The sequence below is a fragment of the Lepidothrix coronata genome, unplaced genomic scaffold (genome assembly GCF_001604755.1).
Source record: "Lepidothrix coronata isolate B3197 unplaced genomic scaffold, Lepidothrix_coronata-1.0 Scaffold205, whole genome shotgun sequence".
Lineage (NCBI taxonomy): Eukaryota > Metazoa > Chordata > Aves > Passeriformes > Pipridae > Lepidothrix > Lepidothrix coronata.
In genome coordinates this window covers 177,243-195,213 of record NW_016690385.1, presented here as the reverse complement: position 1 = coordinate 195,213, position 17,971 = coordinate 177,243, and the positions used below count along the sequence as shown (strand labels likewise).

Sequence of the window (17,971 nt, the reverse complement as noted above, 5' to 3'; positions counted from 1 at the left end):
TTTCACTGTTGGAAGCTTGATGTTAAGCCTTGCATTCATAAATGAAAATTTTCATTTTATTTCACTTCAGCTTACTTTCTAGCAAGACCTTTCTTGGACGGTTTAACTCTCAGTTCATTAATACTTAAATTCCTTATGTGATGCAATTAAATTGTTATAATGGAAAATGGGGTTTGGGTGGGATTTTTTTAGGGGAAAGTTTTTTCTGTTTGTGTCCACTGAAGTAAAAAATTCTTGAACACGAAGAAGCTTGTTCAGTTTTGACTTAGATAAAACCCCAAAATTGTACCTGCAGTATGAAGAAAGTAAGGAAAGGAGTGTGTTGGTTGTTGCCAATAAAAGGACAAGCTCTGATGCATCATTTTTTTGCCATACCAAAACGTTTAGTTACAATCCTGTTACAGTTATTATCACAACATTAAGAATTTTGGCTAATTATAAGCTGATTTCAAGTAACTTTCATATCTATCACTGAAACTAAAACTATTTCGGAGTCAGAGTACTCTGAAATAGTACTCTCATTAGCACTCTCACAAAAATGCACAGAATTTGTATGTTCCCATAGTAGGGCACAATGACAGAATTCTAATAAGAGATGATAAATGAGTATTAAATAATGTATTTCACCCTTTTTTTTCTATTTCACTTTAAAAAGTGATGTATGGCCAAAATAAGGAACTCATCTAATTTAACTGTATTGGAATAAGTACTCTGGTGTATCTACTGAATTCAACATAGATATTGTAAGGAGATTATAGATCTTATGTATTTATATATGCATAGTATATATTTATTTTTAGTTTAGGCCTAAGATAGAAGTGTTCTGATAATTCTGTAACTTCCACTTCTTAGAAGAAGTTCTGTACAGAACTGCAAGCTGACTAGTCTTCACTCACAAGTCTCTTTGCAAGGTTTTCTATCAGGATCCATATGCAAGCTGGGGGGGGAAAAAAAAGCTCCTGGTTTTTACTTTACAGCACAGATTTCCTTCATTTATTTCTCAAAACCTCTTTTGCTTCACACTGCTTCTTAGTGTGAGGCTTGAAAGGAAAAATAAACATTACTGCAGCTTAACAAGTTATCACATTGTCTGAGCCTTGCTAATTGTCCGTGTGAGTGTGCTCAGCTGGCAGCAAGTGCCCCCAATGACAGGCAAGGGCAGTTACACTGATCCTGGGCTAATCAGCCCAGCTGGTGGAAGGTCCTGGAAGTGGCCAAGCAGCCTCTCTCCCAGTTAGGTTCAGAAAAAATACCAAATGACAACGGGAGGCTTTCAGCTATTTTTTATCCTGTAATTTTCTGCTGGATACCAATAGAGAACAATTAGTTTTTCAGATTAGTTAGAGCCTGCCTTGTTCATCATAGCTGGAGCTGCTTTTAATCAGGGAATGTTTTGTTGGGGAAAAAAAAAAGAAAAAGGAATATTTCATGGCAATGTATCTGTGTTGAAGGACTTCCTTGAAACACAGGACAGGCTTTGATGAAGTGCTCACCCTGTGTCAGACATTTAAGGTGAATCTGTTTTGACCTTGAATTCCTCAAAGATAAACAAGCTTTGAAACTAAGGTGGGAAAATGCTCTGTGTCATTCTGATATGGATAAAAATCTTTGTAAATACGAAGAATTCACAGCAACACAGTCAGGTATAATAGAAATTAATAGCATTTTAAATCACTCATTCCTTCAACTCCAGCTTTCCCTGTCCTTACAAGTGGGTCTTCACACCCAGACTGTTTCAGTCACTGTGGCTGAGTCTGCCCAATTCTATTCTGTCACCTCTGTTCCTTGGGAAATGTCCTCCTCTCGTTCCTCAGGGCAGACTGACTGCTGTATTCCCTGTTCCATGTTACACTCATTTTGGATAAGCTGGGCATAGCCAAGTTTGCTGTGGGATGCTCTCACCTGCCATATACTCCATCCCCTGGCTCTTGCCCCCCTTGAGCAAGCCCAGTAGATGTTCTCTGTAGGAATGCTCAGCAGGAAGTCAAACAGCAAAACTATGACCAAAATGGGGTGGGGACAGAAATATTTGTCACAGTGGCTGTGGAGGACTCAGTGAAGTCTTTCCCCCTTTAAGCAGCCTTTCATGGTGACAGAATGGAATGAACCCCTGGAATGAACGGGCTGTCCTGTCCTCTTGCAGCTCTCACTGCCAATAGCTGTGCCATTGACCTTTCTGCTCATCATGAACATCTCCCCAGCAGCAGGTCCTGTGCATTACTAGAGGGTTTTATAGCACCTCTTTAGTTCCACACTGTGCTTTTGGCATGTGAAGGTTAAACCCTCTGTGTTCTCTCAAAGACTCCGGTGCTTTTAGAATTCATCTTTCCTCTCCTCAGAGATTTTTATTGATAACAGCCCAGTACCTGTAGCTGCAAGAAATCCATGGAGTGGGTCTGCATATTGAATAGTGGTATTTTTAGGCTCACATCTCCCAGTACAGCACTGTCAGTGCTCAGAGGAAACGCTGATTATTTTTTATTCCCATTTCTGTCTTTGTCCTGGTGTCAGAAATTGAATGGTACAATTGGATGTTTTCTTTGGAAATAAACTACAAGACAGTCTAAGCCAAAAAATAGAATTTTGTATCTGTGATGTAGTGGTCAATATTTTGTCAATATTTGCATTTGCAGACATAAAAACGTAAATAGTTGCAAAAGGCAAACTGTGGCAAAACAGGAAAGGCCCTTGTACCTTGTGAATTTATCACACCTGAGCAGGCACTGCCTTGAAGTCAGAGATCTCAGAAAACAGCTGACTTCCATGAAGGTTCTTTTTTTTTTTTGTCTTCCAGTCTACTGAGACAAAGGATGTAAATATATTTTTGTAAAGAGTATTGTTTTGGTAAGAGTATTGATTTCTGTTTGCTATTAGGAATCACAACATTTACAGCAAGATACAATTTTACAATAGGAAGGAGGAAATAAGGGCTAGGAACATTTGACTGCAAATCTTTATGTTTCAGATTGATTAGGAAAATATAAACTTTGGAGCAACTAAATAGTATGTGGGGTTTTTTCTATGGAGACAAAGCTTTCATGTTTAGTAGTAGTTTCCAAGGTGACAGTTACTTATAAAAAGACATTTCTAGTATATAAACAAGTATTTCTCAATACAGAGGATATCCAGGCTCTTGGATCCCTGCTTTTAGATAGACTATGTTATATGTTGTAGATTCATTTAGTTTAAAAGACAGTCAGGGTTTGCATGTATTTCAAAAAGAACCACATGCCTTCAGAGTAACTCTTTACATGTAGCAAAATATATATAATCAGAACTGAATCTGGGGCACTACTGTAAAAAGGACTAAAGTGGTATTTCTGTTAAAGGTAACACCTTAATAGTCTGCATTAAATCTGATTTTTAGTGAGTCAAAAAGCTGCTACAAACTGAATTATATGAGACATAGAAGAATTCTAGATTTCTTTTGTCAGCTGTATTTCTGAATTCAGCATTAATATATCAAATATTTGCTTATTGCCCTAATACTAGTTAGAGAATTGATTCATTGCATTGCATTTCCTGAATCACTTTGTAAACTTTATGAGTGTGACTTCTCAAGCTATTTGGATGAAACATCCCATCCAGGAAGATTTCAGGCTTATTAGATTCATTAGAGGAGCAAAGAAGATTGATGCCAGTAATCTATATAAATACTATGAAGCAGCAAAATTTTGGGGGGATCAGGATGAAGACTTTGTGAATTTTTACTTCATTACATAATTTCCACATTGCAAGACATTTTCAGTTTTCTCTTGCTTTTACACAAACGGGTTTGGAGAGAGAAGGTTTAATTTGCTAGAAAGTAAAACAAGATGCAAATGATTTTCCAGTTAATTTGGGATGTTAACCAATAGTTTCTGAACAACCCCAGTGCTATGACAAACATAATTTCCCGACAGTTACTTTAAGATCCAAATTAATCATAGATCATCGAGTAAATTGGTTATTGGCAACCATTCAGAAAAGGAAGCTGTCTATACTGTAAAGCTCTGCATTAACCTGTGTTCTTGAAAGCTAATTGGTGACATAAGGTTGAGCAAAACTGTTGTCAGCTGCTTAACTCCAAGTGTAACATGACAGGAAGGGGCTGGTGCACAAGTTTGATGAGGAGTGGAGGAGGGAGCTGGGAGTGTTTAGCCTGGAGAAAAAGAGGTTCAGGGGTGACCTTATTGCCCTCTACAACTGCCTGAAAAGAGGTTGTACCAGGTGGGATTTGGTCTCTTCTCCCAGGTAACAAGCAACAGGATGAGAGGAAACGGCCTCAAGCTGTGCCAGGGGAGGTTTGGATTGGATATTAGAAAAAATATCCTTCCAGGGCCACTACATGAGATTGTAATATTGTCAGCCAGACTAGAGATGCAGCCCTCAATCAGATCCCAAAGGGGTTGCTGCATAAGTCAATTGGTGTCATTTTGCCTCATCAGGATTACTGTGCCCCTTTGCAAGAATCCAGCTGCTGGCAGCTGCTCCCAATGTCCAGACACTGCCTGTCCCTGCTCTTAGCTGGGCTCCAGCCTGCTGAGTGCCATGGGATGCTTTTAACTGCAGTATAACAGCAGGAATGACTCTAGGGGGACACTGCTACTAACATAAAGTAAATATTTTAAAGCAGTTAGTATCTCAGAATGTGGGCAAGAAGTCAAGGAGCAAGTTAATAAGAGTTGTGTTAATGTGCTCAGCCTGCACTAGAGTGTGAGAGGGGCAGTAGTTAGTTTTAAAGTATATGATGGGATTTGTGTCAAGTGGTGGTGAGAGAAACCCCCTTCCCGTGACTTGCCAGCTTCAGCTGGATCCATTCCAGACCCTGCATGTGCCCTCTTCAAGCCTCTGTCACCTGTTGTGTTGACCTGGACAAACATAGAACATGTTCAGGTTGTGCTCAAGGACAAACAGCCAACTGGTAAAGGAGAAGCCAAAGGAAGGAGTGCCTTGGAAAAAAGAATTGTTGCCTTTGGGGCTCTAACAATGTGAGGTGTGATGGCTTTTAATAACTAATTGTATGTTTAAAAGGAACAGAAATCCCAAACTTACTCATTCAGGGTAGGGAAGGTGCTTGTTATTTACCTGAGCTGTTTATAGCAGACCCTGAAGAAGGAAATACGTGTCTTTGACAAAATTTAAATATTTTAATACATTCAGTGTCTTAAATATTCTCCTCTGCTTTTATTCAACTTTGATCCCAAGTTATTTAAGAGGTTTTCTGATTTAACACTCCTTAAAATTAGTAATAGAAATGTTAAGAGGATATAACACAGATCACAGCAAAAGCAGACCCTTAGGAGGAAGGTCCAAGGACAGGAATGAGACATAAATATAAAGTTAAACTCTCTCTCCATATTTTCCCAAACTTTCTAGTTCTGTGAGCGCTCTCTTTCCCCAATGTAACAGTTGTCATTTGGGTTCTGAGAACATATGGAAAAAAGTATGAAAATTTGCATTTAGTTACACAGAATCAAAAGGAACTTAATGGTTGAATTTAATTGTAAAACTATATAATATTACATTATTAGCTCTCTCATCCCTGCTTTTCCTCTCCCCACAACACCCCCCTAGGCAGGAACTCCAAATACAGATTTGGCAGAGAAACACAGTTGGAAATTTGCATTTCACTTTTTCATTCTCAAAATCATTATGTTGATGAATTCAACGCAAGAATAAGCTGTGGTGTAATCATAAAGATTTGCCTTTCTTTTAGCTTGGATTTCAGCTTTTTGTTTCTCTGACTCCTCCTAGTTTCATATTAATAAGTTTGAGTATTGAACTCCACACGTATGTGCTTCTGCTCTTTCTCAGATTGGTTCTCTGGTCACCTCTAAGTGTGTTTATGAAGAACAGAGGCATGCATTTACAAATGACTTGTAGGGTAGGATTGAAAATTATCTACTTATAAATCTAAAGTGTCAGTGCTGTTGAAGATCTTTGTATTTAAGAGATAACTGATGAATCTGTTTGTGACATTTAATACTGATAGTGATTGCATTTATTACTTTTCAGTACAGTGTTGTCCAGGAACAGTAAAGCAGATTTTGGTGCAGTGGTTGTCAACTGTTCTCCATGCATGGATTCCTGAAGTTTATCCAGTGGAAATGCAAACTTTGTTAGAAATTTCCTATTTGTGGGCTTTTGTACAGCACTTTGCTCTGTGGTATCTTCCACAAATCTCTTTAAAGTATTCCTCAGGCTCTCAGGGGTTGAACTCATGGTAGCAAGAAAAGACACAGGGATTAGGGTTATGAGAGGTATCTCAAGACTCAGAAAGGATCTGTCTAATGGCATTCACAGTCAGAGCTGAAACCAGCCACTGCTACAGAGGATTGACAGGAAAACATAGACCCTACTTCAGAGATGTGAAGAGTAATGCAGAAAATTCACAGCAGTGAGTCTCTTACCCAGATCAAAAATTTGGCTCAAATCATCACTGGAAAAATCACTGTGTTGAATAATGACTGGTCTAGATCAGGAGTGTGCACTCCTGCTTCATAAAATACAAAAATAAGGGTACATTCATTTAGGTTAAGTGATGGAAAATTCAAAACTATTTTAAAGATTGCAAATAGTTTTATAGCACAGTGTGTAATTAAGCACAAGACTGCTTGCTACAGAAACCCATTTGGGCCAAGATTTCAACAAGCTGATGTTTTTTTGGTATAAAAAGGGCTCAATATTACTAGGGAGAAATAATATTCTAGTACTACAGTCAATAACAATTTTAAAGAGAGATGAAATCTCATATTTCAGCCTGGAGAAGGAAAGAGGGAGGACAGGAAGAAAAGAAATGTGAAATAAGTAACAAAGTGTGGGTTATTTTCAAGCTTTCACGCCTTCCTCTGAAACATCCAATATGGCTACTGCTGCAGAATTTGGATTTGTGCTGGAAACAGTGTTGATAATACTGGGATGTTTTCCTTACTGCTGAGCAGCACTTGCACAGCATCAAGGAATTTTGTGCCTTTGACCCCAACCCAGCAGTGAGGAGGCTGAGGGGGGGCACAAGAAGCTGGGAGGGGACACAGCCAGGACAGCTGACCCCAACACACAATTAGCCATAGGAACTCCTTTAGGTAAGATGACTGGGGCAAAAACTTCCTCGTTTAGAATAAAAAAAAAGTAAGAAAAAGACACTGGAGTCACAGATCAGGTTAAATAACAGGAGATTGTGGAACTGAGGAGAAAACTAGCCTACAAAAATACACCTGCCATTTCACTCTAGTTTGGCTATGATTAAAAGTAAGCAGTAACAGAGCAAATGAAAAATGCCAAGCCAAAAGTTTTTCTGAGCCAACATACAAAATATTTCATATGTTCTTCAGCTAGATCTTAACTATTAGGATGCTGATCTGAAAAAGTATTTTAATTTAATTAGTTTGTGTTTTGTTACCTGACTTCAGAGTACAGTGACACGATTCGCCTTTTCAAATAAAATTAATCTCTAGTTCTCTTTCTAAAGCAAAAAACCCACTATTTTTCATTTTTATATTTTTCTGCAGTGTTGAGTTTCTGATTTCACTTTGTAGCTGTCACACTACATTAGGGGATAACCATCTGGCATTTTTTTTTAATTCATATATGAAAAAACATTAAACAAAATATGCATCGTCAAAGACTAGATGAGGGTTTATGGGGCCATTGTATTTTATTTTATTCTTCTTTATTGTTAGGATCCAGAGAGAATGTAGAAAACTATCAGTATAACTTTGTGTGTCCCGTAAAAGAAATAAAATAAAAATCTACTTTCTAATTTGTAGTTTAATCACAATTTTAATCTGTTTAAATCTGTAATTGCCCCTGCTTTGGGAAATTAAAGTTTCATTAGCAGAAGATATGGGTTGGTTCAATGGGTTTGAAGTGTACCTGTTTTTTGGAGAGTGCATGGCCAGCCAAAGACATGAAGCAGCTACATGCGTTTTGGTTTTCTCCAGACAACTTATATTTTGAAATGTTTGCATGTAACATATTGTCTTTATTTTCAGAACTGTAATTGCCATTGCTTCTGGGGAGCTAATGATCCGATTAGTACATTGGAAAAGGCAGAGACAGGGTCAGTTTTCCCTGCAGGGCTTAAGTAATACCTTTCATTGCCTAAGAAAAAAACCTATAAATGTTTTTCTTCTACTATAGCCTAGAATGAAGGATTATACATCAAATGTGTCAAAGCACTGACTGATTTTAACATCACCAGAGTTGATGTTATATAATTAACTGGTAGAATATCTAAAAACTTATTTTGGGGGAAAATGGTCTTTCTTGACTTGTGGTTATACAGCTAGTGGGGAAAAAAGGGCTCTCTTTTCCCCCCTCACAGACAGTGTTACCTCAGTCACAAGTGTGAAGTCTGCCTTTGGTGTAAGATCCAAAACTTGCCAGTATTGAATCCATAAAAATAGGCAATGTTACATCTCTGAGCAAATCTTGAGTAGTTATACAAGGACAGAGGAGGGGAGAAAAGGCAATGCACTTGCAAGTAATTTCTGGAATAATAGTTAAATGAGGACTATGAATCTCAGAAAGCTACAGGTGATGTTTTCAGAAACATTACAGATTTACCAAGGCACCAAAGTTATTGACCTCTCAGCTGGACATGGGAATCTTGGAAAATTCTCTCTGTGCACACTATTACCTTGGAAACCAAGTCCAGTAAAGTTAAGCACATATGTGTATATATGCACTGTATACTATAAACAGTCAATGTATTTTATTGTTAGTTCTTCATACTGCTAATAGATTTTTTTAAAGTTAGCAGTTATCAGAATATTAGTCTAATTTCAAACACAGGTGGGGTTTTAATCCCATATGGATTTAATTGCATGCATTTATAATTTTAAATCAGAATTGCCACTTTCAAACTATAATTGAAGAAGCTATTGTAAACATGTAGAACATGCTTATACATTTTTAGTGATACCTTTTTCCTCCGAGCAATACCATGCACACTTAAGATTAAAAATGCAGGTGTACTGACACAAAATCCAAGTTGTTGCTTTGTTGCTAGTACTGTGAATGAATGTAATCCTGAATGCCTCTTTTGTCAGACTGACTAATAAGGGACCACAGTTCACTTAGTATTTTAATATTCAATGTATTGACCAAGGTGCAGTGTATCATAAAATATCTTTACTGTGTTGGAACATGCCTGCAGTCTCATTAAAGGCTATTGGTACCTTGTAAAGATGGATTAAGAAAACTAAATTTGTTTACTGTGTGCTGTTGAAGCTAGAAGAGTTAAGCAATAAATTGGGAAAAGAACCACTCAGCTCCAGTGATCCAAAGAGCTCAGCTCTAACTGTATCATTTAGCTAAAGATCTGAGATATGGGTGCATCTGGTTTTTTTACGGGGTGGAAGGTTTTTTTGCCTGGTTCCTGAGGAATTGTCCTGTGTTATATTTGCATGTGACTGGCTAGACCTGTGTTTCGTAAGGAATTTCATCAATTTGAAATTAATCAAATTAGAAAGAGGCATTAAAATTTCAGAGACACTATTTTACTTTTTTTTCATGAAAACAAATGGTGACACAGAAAACAAATTCTGTTAATTTAGCAAGGGTTTAACCTAATTGATTTTAGTCTGGAATTCTGATATCCAGTCTTCAAAACACAAATCTGGGGAAAACAGAGATTCCTTGGTGGTTTTTTTAACTTACTTGAGGACTTTTTGGGTGTTTAGCCTGTTTGTGGTTTGGTTTTGGTTTAGTTTTTTTTTAAATGAGGATCAATATTAATATATACAGTCACCAAAAGGAGGCAATAAAGAGAGGAGGGAGCAGAGCATTTGCAGGAATAACAAGGAGGAAAGCCTGACACTTCTGAAAGTAAGAAGAGTCAGTATTGTTTTGATTTTGTTACAACCTTGCTTAAGATAATCATTCACAAAGAAGGGGGGGGGAAATATCAATGTTATGGAGATGCTGAAGTCCAGTCTATACAACTTTATGAAAATGGATGAGGCAAATAACTTTGGATGCAAAACCCTTTGGAACACTGAGGAAAATCTGAGGTTCTTCTCCCAGGGAACAAGTAACAGGACAAGAGGAAACGGCCTCAAATTGCACCAAGGGAGCTTTAGAATGGGTGTTAGGAAAAAATTCTTCACAGAAATGGTTATCAAGCATTGGAGCAGTCTGCCCAGGGAAATGGTTGAGTCACCACCCCTGGAGGTGTTTAAAAGACGTGTAGTTGTGGTGCTTTGGGACATGGTTTAGTAATGGGTCAATGGGTAGACTCAATGATTTTAGAGGTCTTTTCCAACCTAAATGATTCTATGATTCCATTTTCTTCTCTGGTTAATACTGCACATTAGGAAGGTCTAGGATACATTAATGACAGAAGAGTTTGCAGATAAAAAGGGAGTATATTTTCATATTCTTTAACTACTCTGTATAGAAAGAGTTTTGCAAAAGGTAGACCCAGATAAATGTGAAAGGGTGGAGTTTTTGCTTGGTATGATTTTTACTTTTGTGTTTAGATGTGCAATACTCATGTTTCATCATCTCTCCTTTGCCCTTAAGGGGGAAACTATGGTCTGATTGCTGTTGTTTTGATATTCACTTCACCCAGAAGAAGGAAGTCAAAACCATGCACGTCTCTCATGCTTATGAATTTTTCTGCTCACTTTGATACTAATTCTAATCTTTCTCCTGTACATGATATAAAAGTTGTTGTAAATGGGACTCTATAATTACAGAAGGTAGTTTCTGAAGCAAGATGGGCACATATGTTAAACTTAATCTACTTTCATATCTCTGTAACTGAAATGTTAACTTCCAAATGAGACTGACCTAGTTTTTCATCTAAATTAATCCCTGCTGAAATCAGCTACAGGAATTTCCGCTGACCAGGTAGGAATTGTGATTTGCCCTAAATCAGAAGGATAACTACAGAAAGAAATTATTAATTGTTTTCTTACAAGAATGAAATCCAAACTATTTTCAGTCATACACAAGCTGTTGGGGATCTCACTTGTGTACTTTTCTGTGTTTATCAGATTACCAAAGCCTTGCAGTGGTAAACTTTTAGTCTCCTGGATTCTTTCTAATCTGGCTCTTTGGTAGACTTTCAAGTTATCAGCTCCTTGCCCAGCTGAGAGTTCTTCCCTCCACTATATTCATGGGGAGGGATGATTCATGATTATATACACGGGGGATGATCCATAGTTTACTGTTACTGTGTTTTCCTTTAAACAGAATGTCACAGGAATATTGTGGCACAGTGGTTGTCTGGCTCAAAAAGGTGTTAGATTTGTGTGACTGATAAATCTAGGTCAAACATCATAGTCAGTGCTCACTACTTATTCAGGCAAAACTCCTGTTGAGGCCAATGGGAGTTTTGCCTGACTAAGCACTGTGGGATTTTGCCCTTAATGTCTAAAATATTTGGTCTCTTCCTTGCGCCCTGGAGGCAGATCTTATGTCTTGTCCTTGACTGCCCCACTGTGGCTGCAGCAGCAGCAGCTTGAAAGGTGGCAGAATCTATGTGCAGTAAATGTGTGTGCATTACTGCATGAAAAGGAAATTAGTTATATTCTAGATTCCTCGTTCCCCTTTTTTCTACTGTAGAGCTTCAGCTTTTTGGTTTCAGTTGTAGGGGCTTTTAGGAAAAAGAAAAAGAAGTCTCATGTCTTTTTGTTCTCTCCTACAAACTGTTTCACGTGTTCAAATCACTGCCTATTCCATAGAAGGCTTTTGGTTCACAGTTCAAATGTCAGGAACTCATTCAATGAGGGTTAGGGCCAGTTTTGCAGAGTAATAGGTGAGGCAAATTGAGTCATCAATCAACTCAAATTTCACTGCTATCTTAAAATAATTGTCCTTGCAAGTGAGGCATTAGATGAACCTGCTTCCTTGATCTCACAAAGAAATGTGTGGTATTGGGAAATAAAGGCATGTGGAGACTTGAAACGATGTGGGAAAACTAGTTTTCTTCTTAGTAATGTGGCCATGCTTACTGCTTTGATTTTACATCATTTTTGTAAAATTAGTTCAAGTGCATTTTGAGATGAGACTTGTCACCCTCTGCTGTAACACCACATCACTTACTGAGCTTTCATTTCTGCCCTAATTTCTATCTGCTTCTGTCTTCACTCTCAGTGCATTGCCTGTTACTGCTTCCTCTATTTTCTCTTTTCACTGCAACTCATATTATATCAAACCCTCTGACTGGAACTATCACTTTTATTTTTCCATCAAGCTCTCTGCTTTTCATTTAAATTTCCTCTTGAAGATCCACATCTGAGGTTTTTAATGCAAACTCTTTCAAATAAAAATGCAGTCAACTTACTCCTTATTTAAAAAAAAAAAAAGCTCTAGGTAAATCTCATAATAAATGTGTTGCACATCTCCTTAAAAGCCTGCTTATCCTCACTCAGGCTGAATAACTCCCAAATCTTCAGAGCTTCCAGTGAAATAAATACTCCTAGACGTGGATAAGCTGTTATTCAACATGAACAATTACCTTGAGAGTGTTGGCTCTTTCTCCCACTGTAGCTCTCCTGGCCAGTACAGAACACTTGGTACACAGCCAGTTGTAGTCTAAGAAAAATGCTTCTCCAAAATAAGGAAGCTGGTAACAATTATTAAATATTTACCCCTCTTTACTCAGACTCTCTTTAAATTTATTCTGATAACACACACAGCAAACTCCAAGGATGTATTAGTTTTATGCCCAAATCCTGCAAGTCAGTCATGACATTTAGCCATTCTTCTTATTTCAGACTCTTTAGCAATGTCATGATTATGATTAATTTATTGTATTTTTAAACACAGGAAGGCTTTTCAGTGCAGATACACTCCCAAAATTACAGGAGCAGTACTATGGACTTGACATGTAGGCAGATATTCTCTTGTTCATAGCCATTTCTTCCTGGAGAAGCCTGGAATATCCAGCAGTCTGGCCCTGGTTTCATTCTGCATCAATGAATAAACATTACACAATCATTGTAATGTCATTTTTGTATTATTTGTACTTATTTAAAACATATTTCTCTGAATTGATCATTGAATTTTCAGCAATATATTAATTAAATCATTAGCTTCATCGAATACCTAGTGTGACTCTCTTCAGCCTTTTCTCTAAGAAGTTAGAATAATTAATTCAAGTTGCTAAATAATTATATGTAACAACATCTTTAAGTAAATGTTATCGATATAAAGTTTAATTTGGTCTTTATTCCCTTGGTTCAATTTTTGGTATAATTTTCTCAGAAACATCTCCCTGGCTAATCTGTTCCTTATAACTTTAGTATAGTTCATTACAGGAATTTAAGTAATTCAAATGTGTTTTAAAAGGAAACAGCTCTTGTGCTGGGGCTATGGTTTATTCAGGATACTTTTCCAATGTGCAGATGTTGATTATGGATGGAAACATATTCCCAGAAGTTGAGAGAGACTGTGTGTAACTGCCTTGAGTAACAATTGCTTTAGTAGTACTGTTCTAAATTAAAAGAATATATCATATACTGCTCGACCTTTACTAAGTTAGTTATTTCTAAACATTTGGAGTTGCAAAAAGGTGGGACATGAAAAGTCTATCCTACAGCATCCAGGCATGTCACAGAAGCCTATTACAGCATTTTTTATTAACACTGTGTAACTGCATTTAATTCTATCCTTTATTAATTTTCCACTGCTCAGCTGTGTAGCTTTAAAATTTTGTTTTACAGTACTTCCTTCTCAAGAGCTCGTCTCTGAGCTGTGTTCCTTTGTGCTGGAGACATGCTGGGCTAAAATAGGAAGGCTTTATCCAATACAAATTAATTATTTGTTATAAGCAACACATTTCATGGACTAGTTGTTTGGGTTTTTTATCAAAAAGATTGAAAAACTTTCTGGGATTCCTTCAGTCTCTTGATCAAATAGTCTGTTTTTTCATGGTACAGCAATGTTACAGTAAGAAGAGGTACAGGAAAAAGAGAGCAAATAGAAAGATACACCCAACAGCTGTGACTAACAAAAGGACTATATTTCATTGCATAGTATTGCTTGTGAAATTTGCTCAGTTCATAGAATAAAGGAGGGAAAAAAAACCCACGACACAATACACTGTAAATTATTCAATGAAATGAATGCCCACTGTGTGTGCAGACTTTCTTTTCAAAGTCTTTTCTAAACAGGAGCTGCAAAAATTTCGTGAAACTGTCATGCTCATAAATTGTTTAGCAGATCTGCCACACTCTTCTTGAAAGAAACACACTGAAATCCATAACTTTAGTAGTAATTTGTTGAGTTTTTAATATGTTTGCTTCTCTCAGATTGCATGTAGAACATTTGGCCTCCACCAGAAATAAAACCATAAGTAACATCTGCTTTTTAATTAGGAAAAGATGATGAAAGGGGTTGTATATATTTTTAGCATTAACTATCCCCCACAGAATAGTAATATCATATTGCTATGTGGAGGTGACAGAACAATCTACAGAGTAATTTGACATGCAAGGATACCACCTTTCCATGGTTAAATATTCTAATGTCAGCAGGCATCCTTCCAGAATTCCCCTCTCTCTGGGCTTTAAGTCCCTATTGGAAACTGAGAAGAAAAGGTTTGTGACAGGACCCCGAGTCAGCCAGAATTTTGGGCAAACATGCAGATCTTACTTGCAGGTCAGGCTTAGTCAGTGCCTTTACGAATTATATCAACTCCTTCTCATCTCTGGGAACTTCCTCTTTTCCTCCCTGAGGTTTGGCTGCCTGCTCCTCAGGACACATCTTCCCATGCCAGCAGGAACTTCTCAAGCTCTCTTGCCTGCCACATCTTACCTTCTCCCAACATGTCTTTCCCTGAGCAGAGTCAGCAGCACGCCAAGCAAGGGAGCCTCCATCAGAAGTAAAATCATAGGTACCACACCACCTTGCCCCAGGGCTTTCACCTTTAGCACAAGAAAAAATTGTGGAAAAAAACAAACAAACAAACAAAAACAACACAAAAAAAACAAACAAGAGAAACAAAACAAAAGAAAAACCAAAAACAAAAAACAATGAAAAAAACCTCACACACACACTCAAAAAAAAGGAAAACTCAAAATATCCATCTTACAGGTTTGCTGCCTTTTTCCTGTTCTAAGAAGACCTATCATTGCTCTGACTCCTGACTGAAGGGCTAGAAAAATGCCTAGAGAGCACAACAGGGAAGCTATAGATCTTTCTTCAAGCATGCTTTTTTTCAAGTTATACCTGAAGGCAGAGCCAAGTTCTTATTAAAAGTATATTGTAGGTGCAGCTGTGGGAACTTACTCATTTTAATACACATTTTATTATAATTGAGATAGCAAAATTATATAAGAAATTGCTTACTGGCTTCTTTGACAAGTTTTTTCATGTGTGGGAAGGTTTGCCACAGTGCAGGTCTCAGAGAAGACAGCAGAAGCCTGTTTGAATCTCTGTGGTGTTCATACCTTTTTTGAGTCTGCTATTCCAACCATCTGCCATTAACATGTTTTTTCCCTCGCCCTACATACCCAGTCACATTAGAAATCCTGTTTCACTGCTGCAGATGTTATGTTGTGAGAAAATGTACTTTCTCTCCCCCCAAGATAAGGTACACAAATGAGAATGTTTGATGCATGGACAGCTCCTACCCAAGTGTGTGTTGTGTCCCAGTTAAAGTCCTCAGTTTCTTCCAGTTTCCCAGTTCTAAGAGGGCAGGGACTGTTTTTTGTTTGTAATAATGTTTGTCCTTTTGCATGTGATTTTTTCGCTTTGTTTCCTTTTTATTTGGTATCCCTACCAGTGCCAGTGTGATACCCCAGGGCAAAGGCAGCAAGCTCTAGATGCTTCTTGCCAGCACAACTAGATAAGGTTCCTTTAACTGCTTCCTCTGGAATACTCTCTCCATTACAACACAGTTGTACTGTGTTTGATGCCTTTTTCTTTTTTTAATAAATCCAGGCAACTGTCAGTTCAGCCCTGCCTTGTGAACAGGTGTTCTGAAATAAAGGGATGTGACTGAATCCCTGATCTCCTCAGAGTTGTGGATATTGTAATTTTTTTAACATGGACTTGAGCTTTTCCTTTTAGGTTTCCTCCTGTGGTGTGGTGTATTGTCCTGGGCTTTTTGCACAGGTTGATTTATAACCAATAGTAAAGGGTATTTGTATTAGCTGTATATCAAGTGAAGTTCTTTGCTAATCTACGCAGTAAAAAAGAAATGCATAAACCATATACAAAATTACAAGTAAAGATTGATGTGACGCACCAAAGACTCATCAAAATAAAGATGACTACCTCGGGCTTTGAAAAGTTCTGTTCAGAAGGTCTACTCCATTAAGAGAAATAGCAACATTGCACACTTCAATTTGTGTGCAAATTTAATTACAGCAGATGCACAGGCTGGGCTCCACAAACTGCTGCCATCTCACTCATCAGCACGTCTGATTTGCTCTGAGTTGTCTTTCTTTGAAAAGAATCAGCTCCTGGAATAATCATGGGATTTAAATAATCGTGCATTTCTTTTTTTCTTTTTCCACTAGTTCTTGTAAAGTGAAAAACCTTAAAAACTTGTGTCCTAAAAGGTCTAAAAGTACTAAAAGTACTTGTTAAAAGTAGAGTGAACTTTTGCCATTTGGGTCATAATTTTTTTATGGAAGATAAGGCTGGGACAAGCATTTATGTTGAACCTACCTCTCTACACCCAAGATCTTATCCTATTATTAGAAAGATGTGTGTTTTGACAATTTTCTGTGGGAAATATAGTTAATATATGCACACAGCTCTTCCTGGTGGCTGTGTAACACCAGTTTTATAGTCCATGTGAACAGCACCTTGAAGCTGTTAAGTGTTCCTCTAGGTTTCATTAGCATCCCACATTTTTATTTGCAGTGGCTGTGTTGGTAACATCTCCATGGGCCTGGCTCTTTATTGCTCATGAACAATTGCTTCATGTACGCACACGTGTTGTTTTCTTTGTGTCAGAGTGCTTCCAAATACCAAATCCCAATTTTCTGTCCTATTAAGTTTTTATAGGCCAATATCTTGCAGTAACATAACAGAAGTTGATAAGACCTCGTGAGGATTCTGGAAGGGTTGTTCCCACACTTATGAGCCATCACAATCATCTCATTTCCACCCAGCTACTAAATATAATTTCACAGTTTCTTCTGCTTCTGAGCATAAATATTTCTACCTACCTCATTGTTTGTAAGAAAATATTGAAAGGGGCCACATCATGATAGTCCCAATCTTGCAAGAGGTGTGAAAATCACATGGATTTTTCCCTAATTTTGGCTTTTTCACTTTTGCTTCCTGCTTTGTGTCAGGTTTTAAAAAGTATTGACAGAGCAGGCGAGGGCACTTAACTGATCTTACTGCTTACTTATACAGGGCTGTGACATTGTGGATTAAGTAAACTATGATGATTATTTTAGAAATGGGCCAAATGCTGCATGTTCATTGGAACATCTGTGAATTTGGCTTGATGACAATTCCCAGAGCAACACAGTAAAACCAACATTTTGCTCCTGCAGCTTAGTAGTGCTGATGTGCATTTAATCAAATTAATGGTAAGAAGAATGAGATTTAATAGAAAATAAATAAATTAAAAAACCACAAATGCAAGCCTAAAATATGGCACTGAATTTTCATTATGAAAGTTAGTGTACAAGTCAAATAGCAGAAAAGAGAAGTTATTATTAGCTTGCTTTCTAATCTTTTGAGCTAAACTGAGTAAAGAAAATGGAACAGATTGTGTGTTCTTAGAGGTTAAATATCTGCTGGTGTTTGTGTTTACAAAATCAGAGATAGGAGATCAACATCATTCAGTTTTGGAAGATGTGTCCCAGTGTTGCACTGAGGGAAAGGTTTGATTCAGTAAAGTGAACATAATTCATCATTAACAGTCTAGAGATTTATATATGTTACCGTGGCTTAATAACTTTAGCAACATTTCTCAATTGTATGTGGAATATCATAAGGACTGGTAGGTATTATAAAGATTCCTCCAAGGTGGAATTCTTAAAGTTTGCATCACATAGTTTATCCTTTCCTG

The 17,971-nt window shown here is 37.4% G+C and overlaps 1 protein-coding gene across 5 annotated transcripts in view; it reads left to right on the top strand.

Annotated features, from left to right (window-relative positions):
• The window catches only part of EPHA6 (EPH receptor A6), a 449,435-nt gene that overhangs the window by 391,367 nt on the left and 40,097 nt on the right, over nt 1-17,971 (top strand). The window lies entirely within an intron of this gene.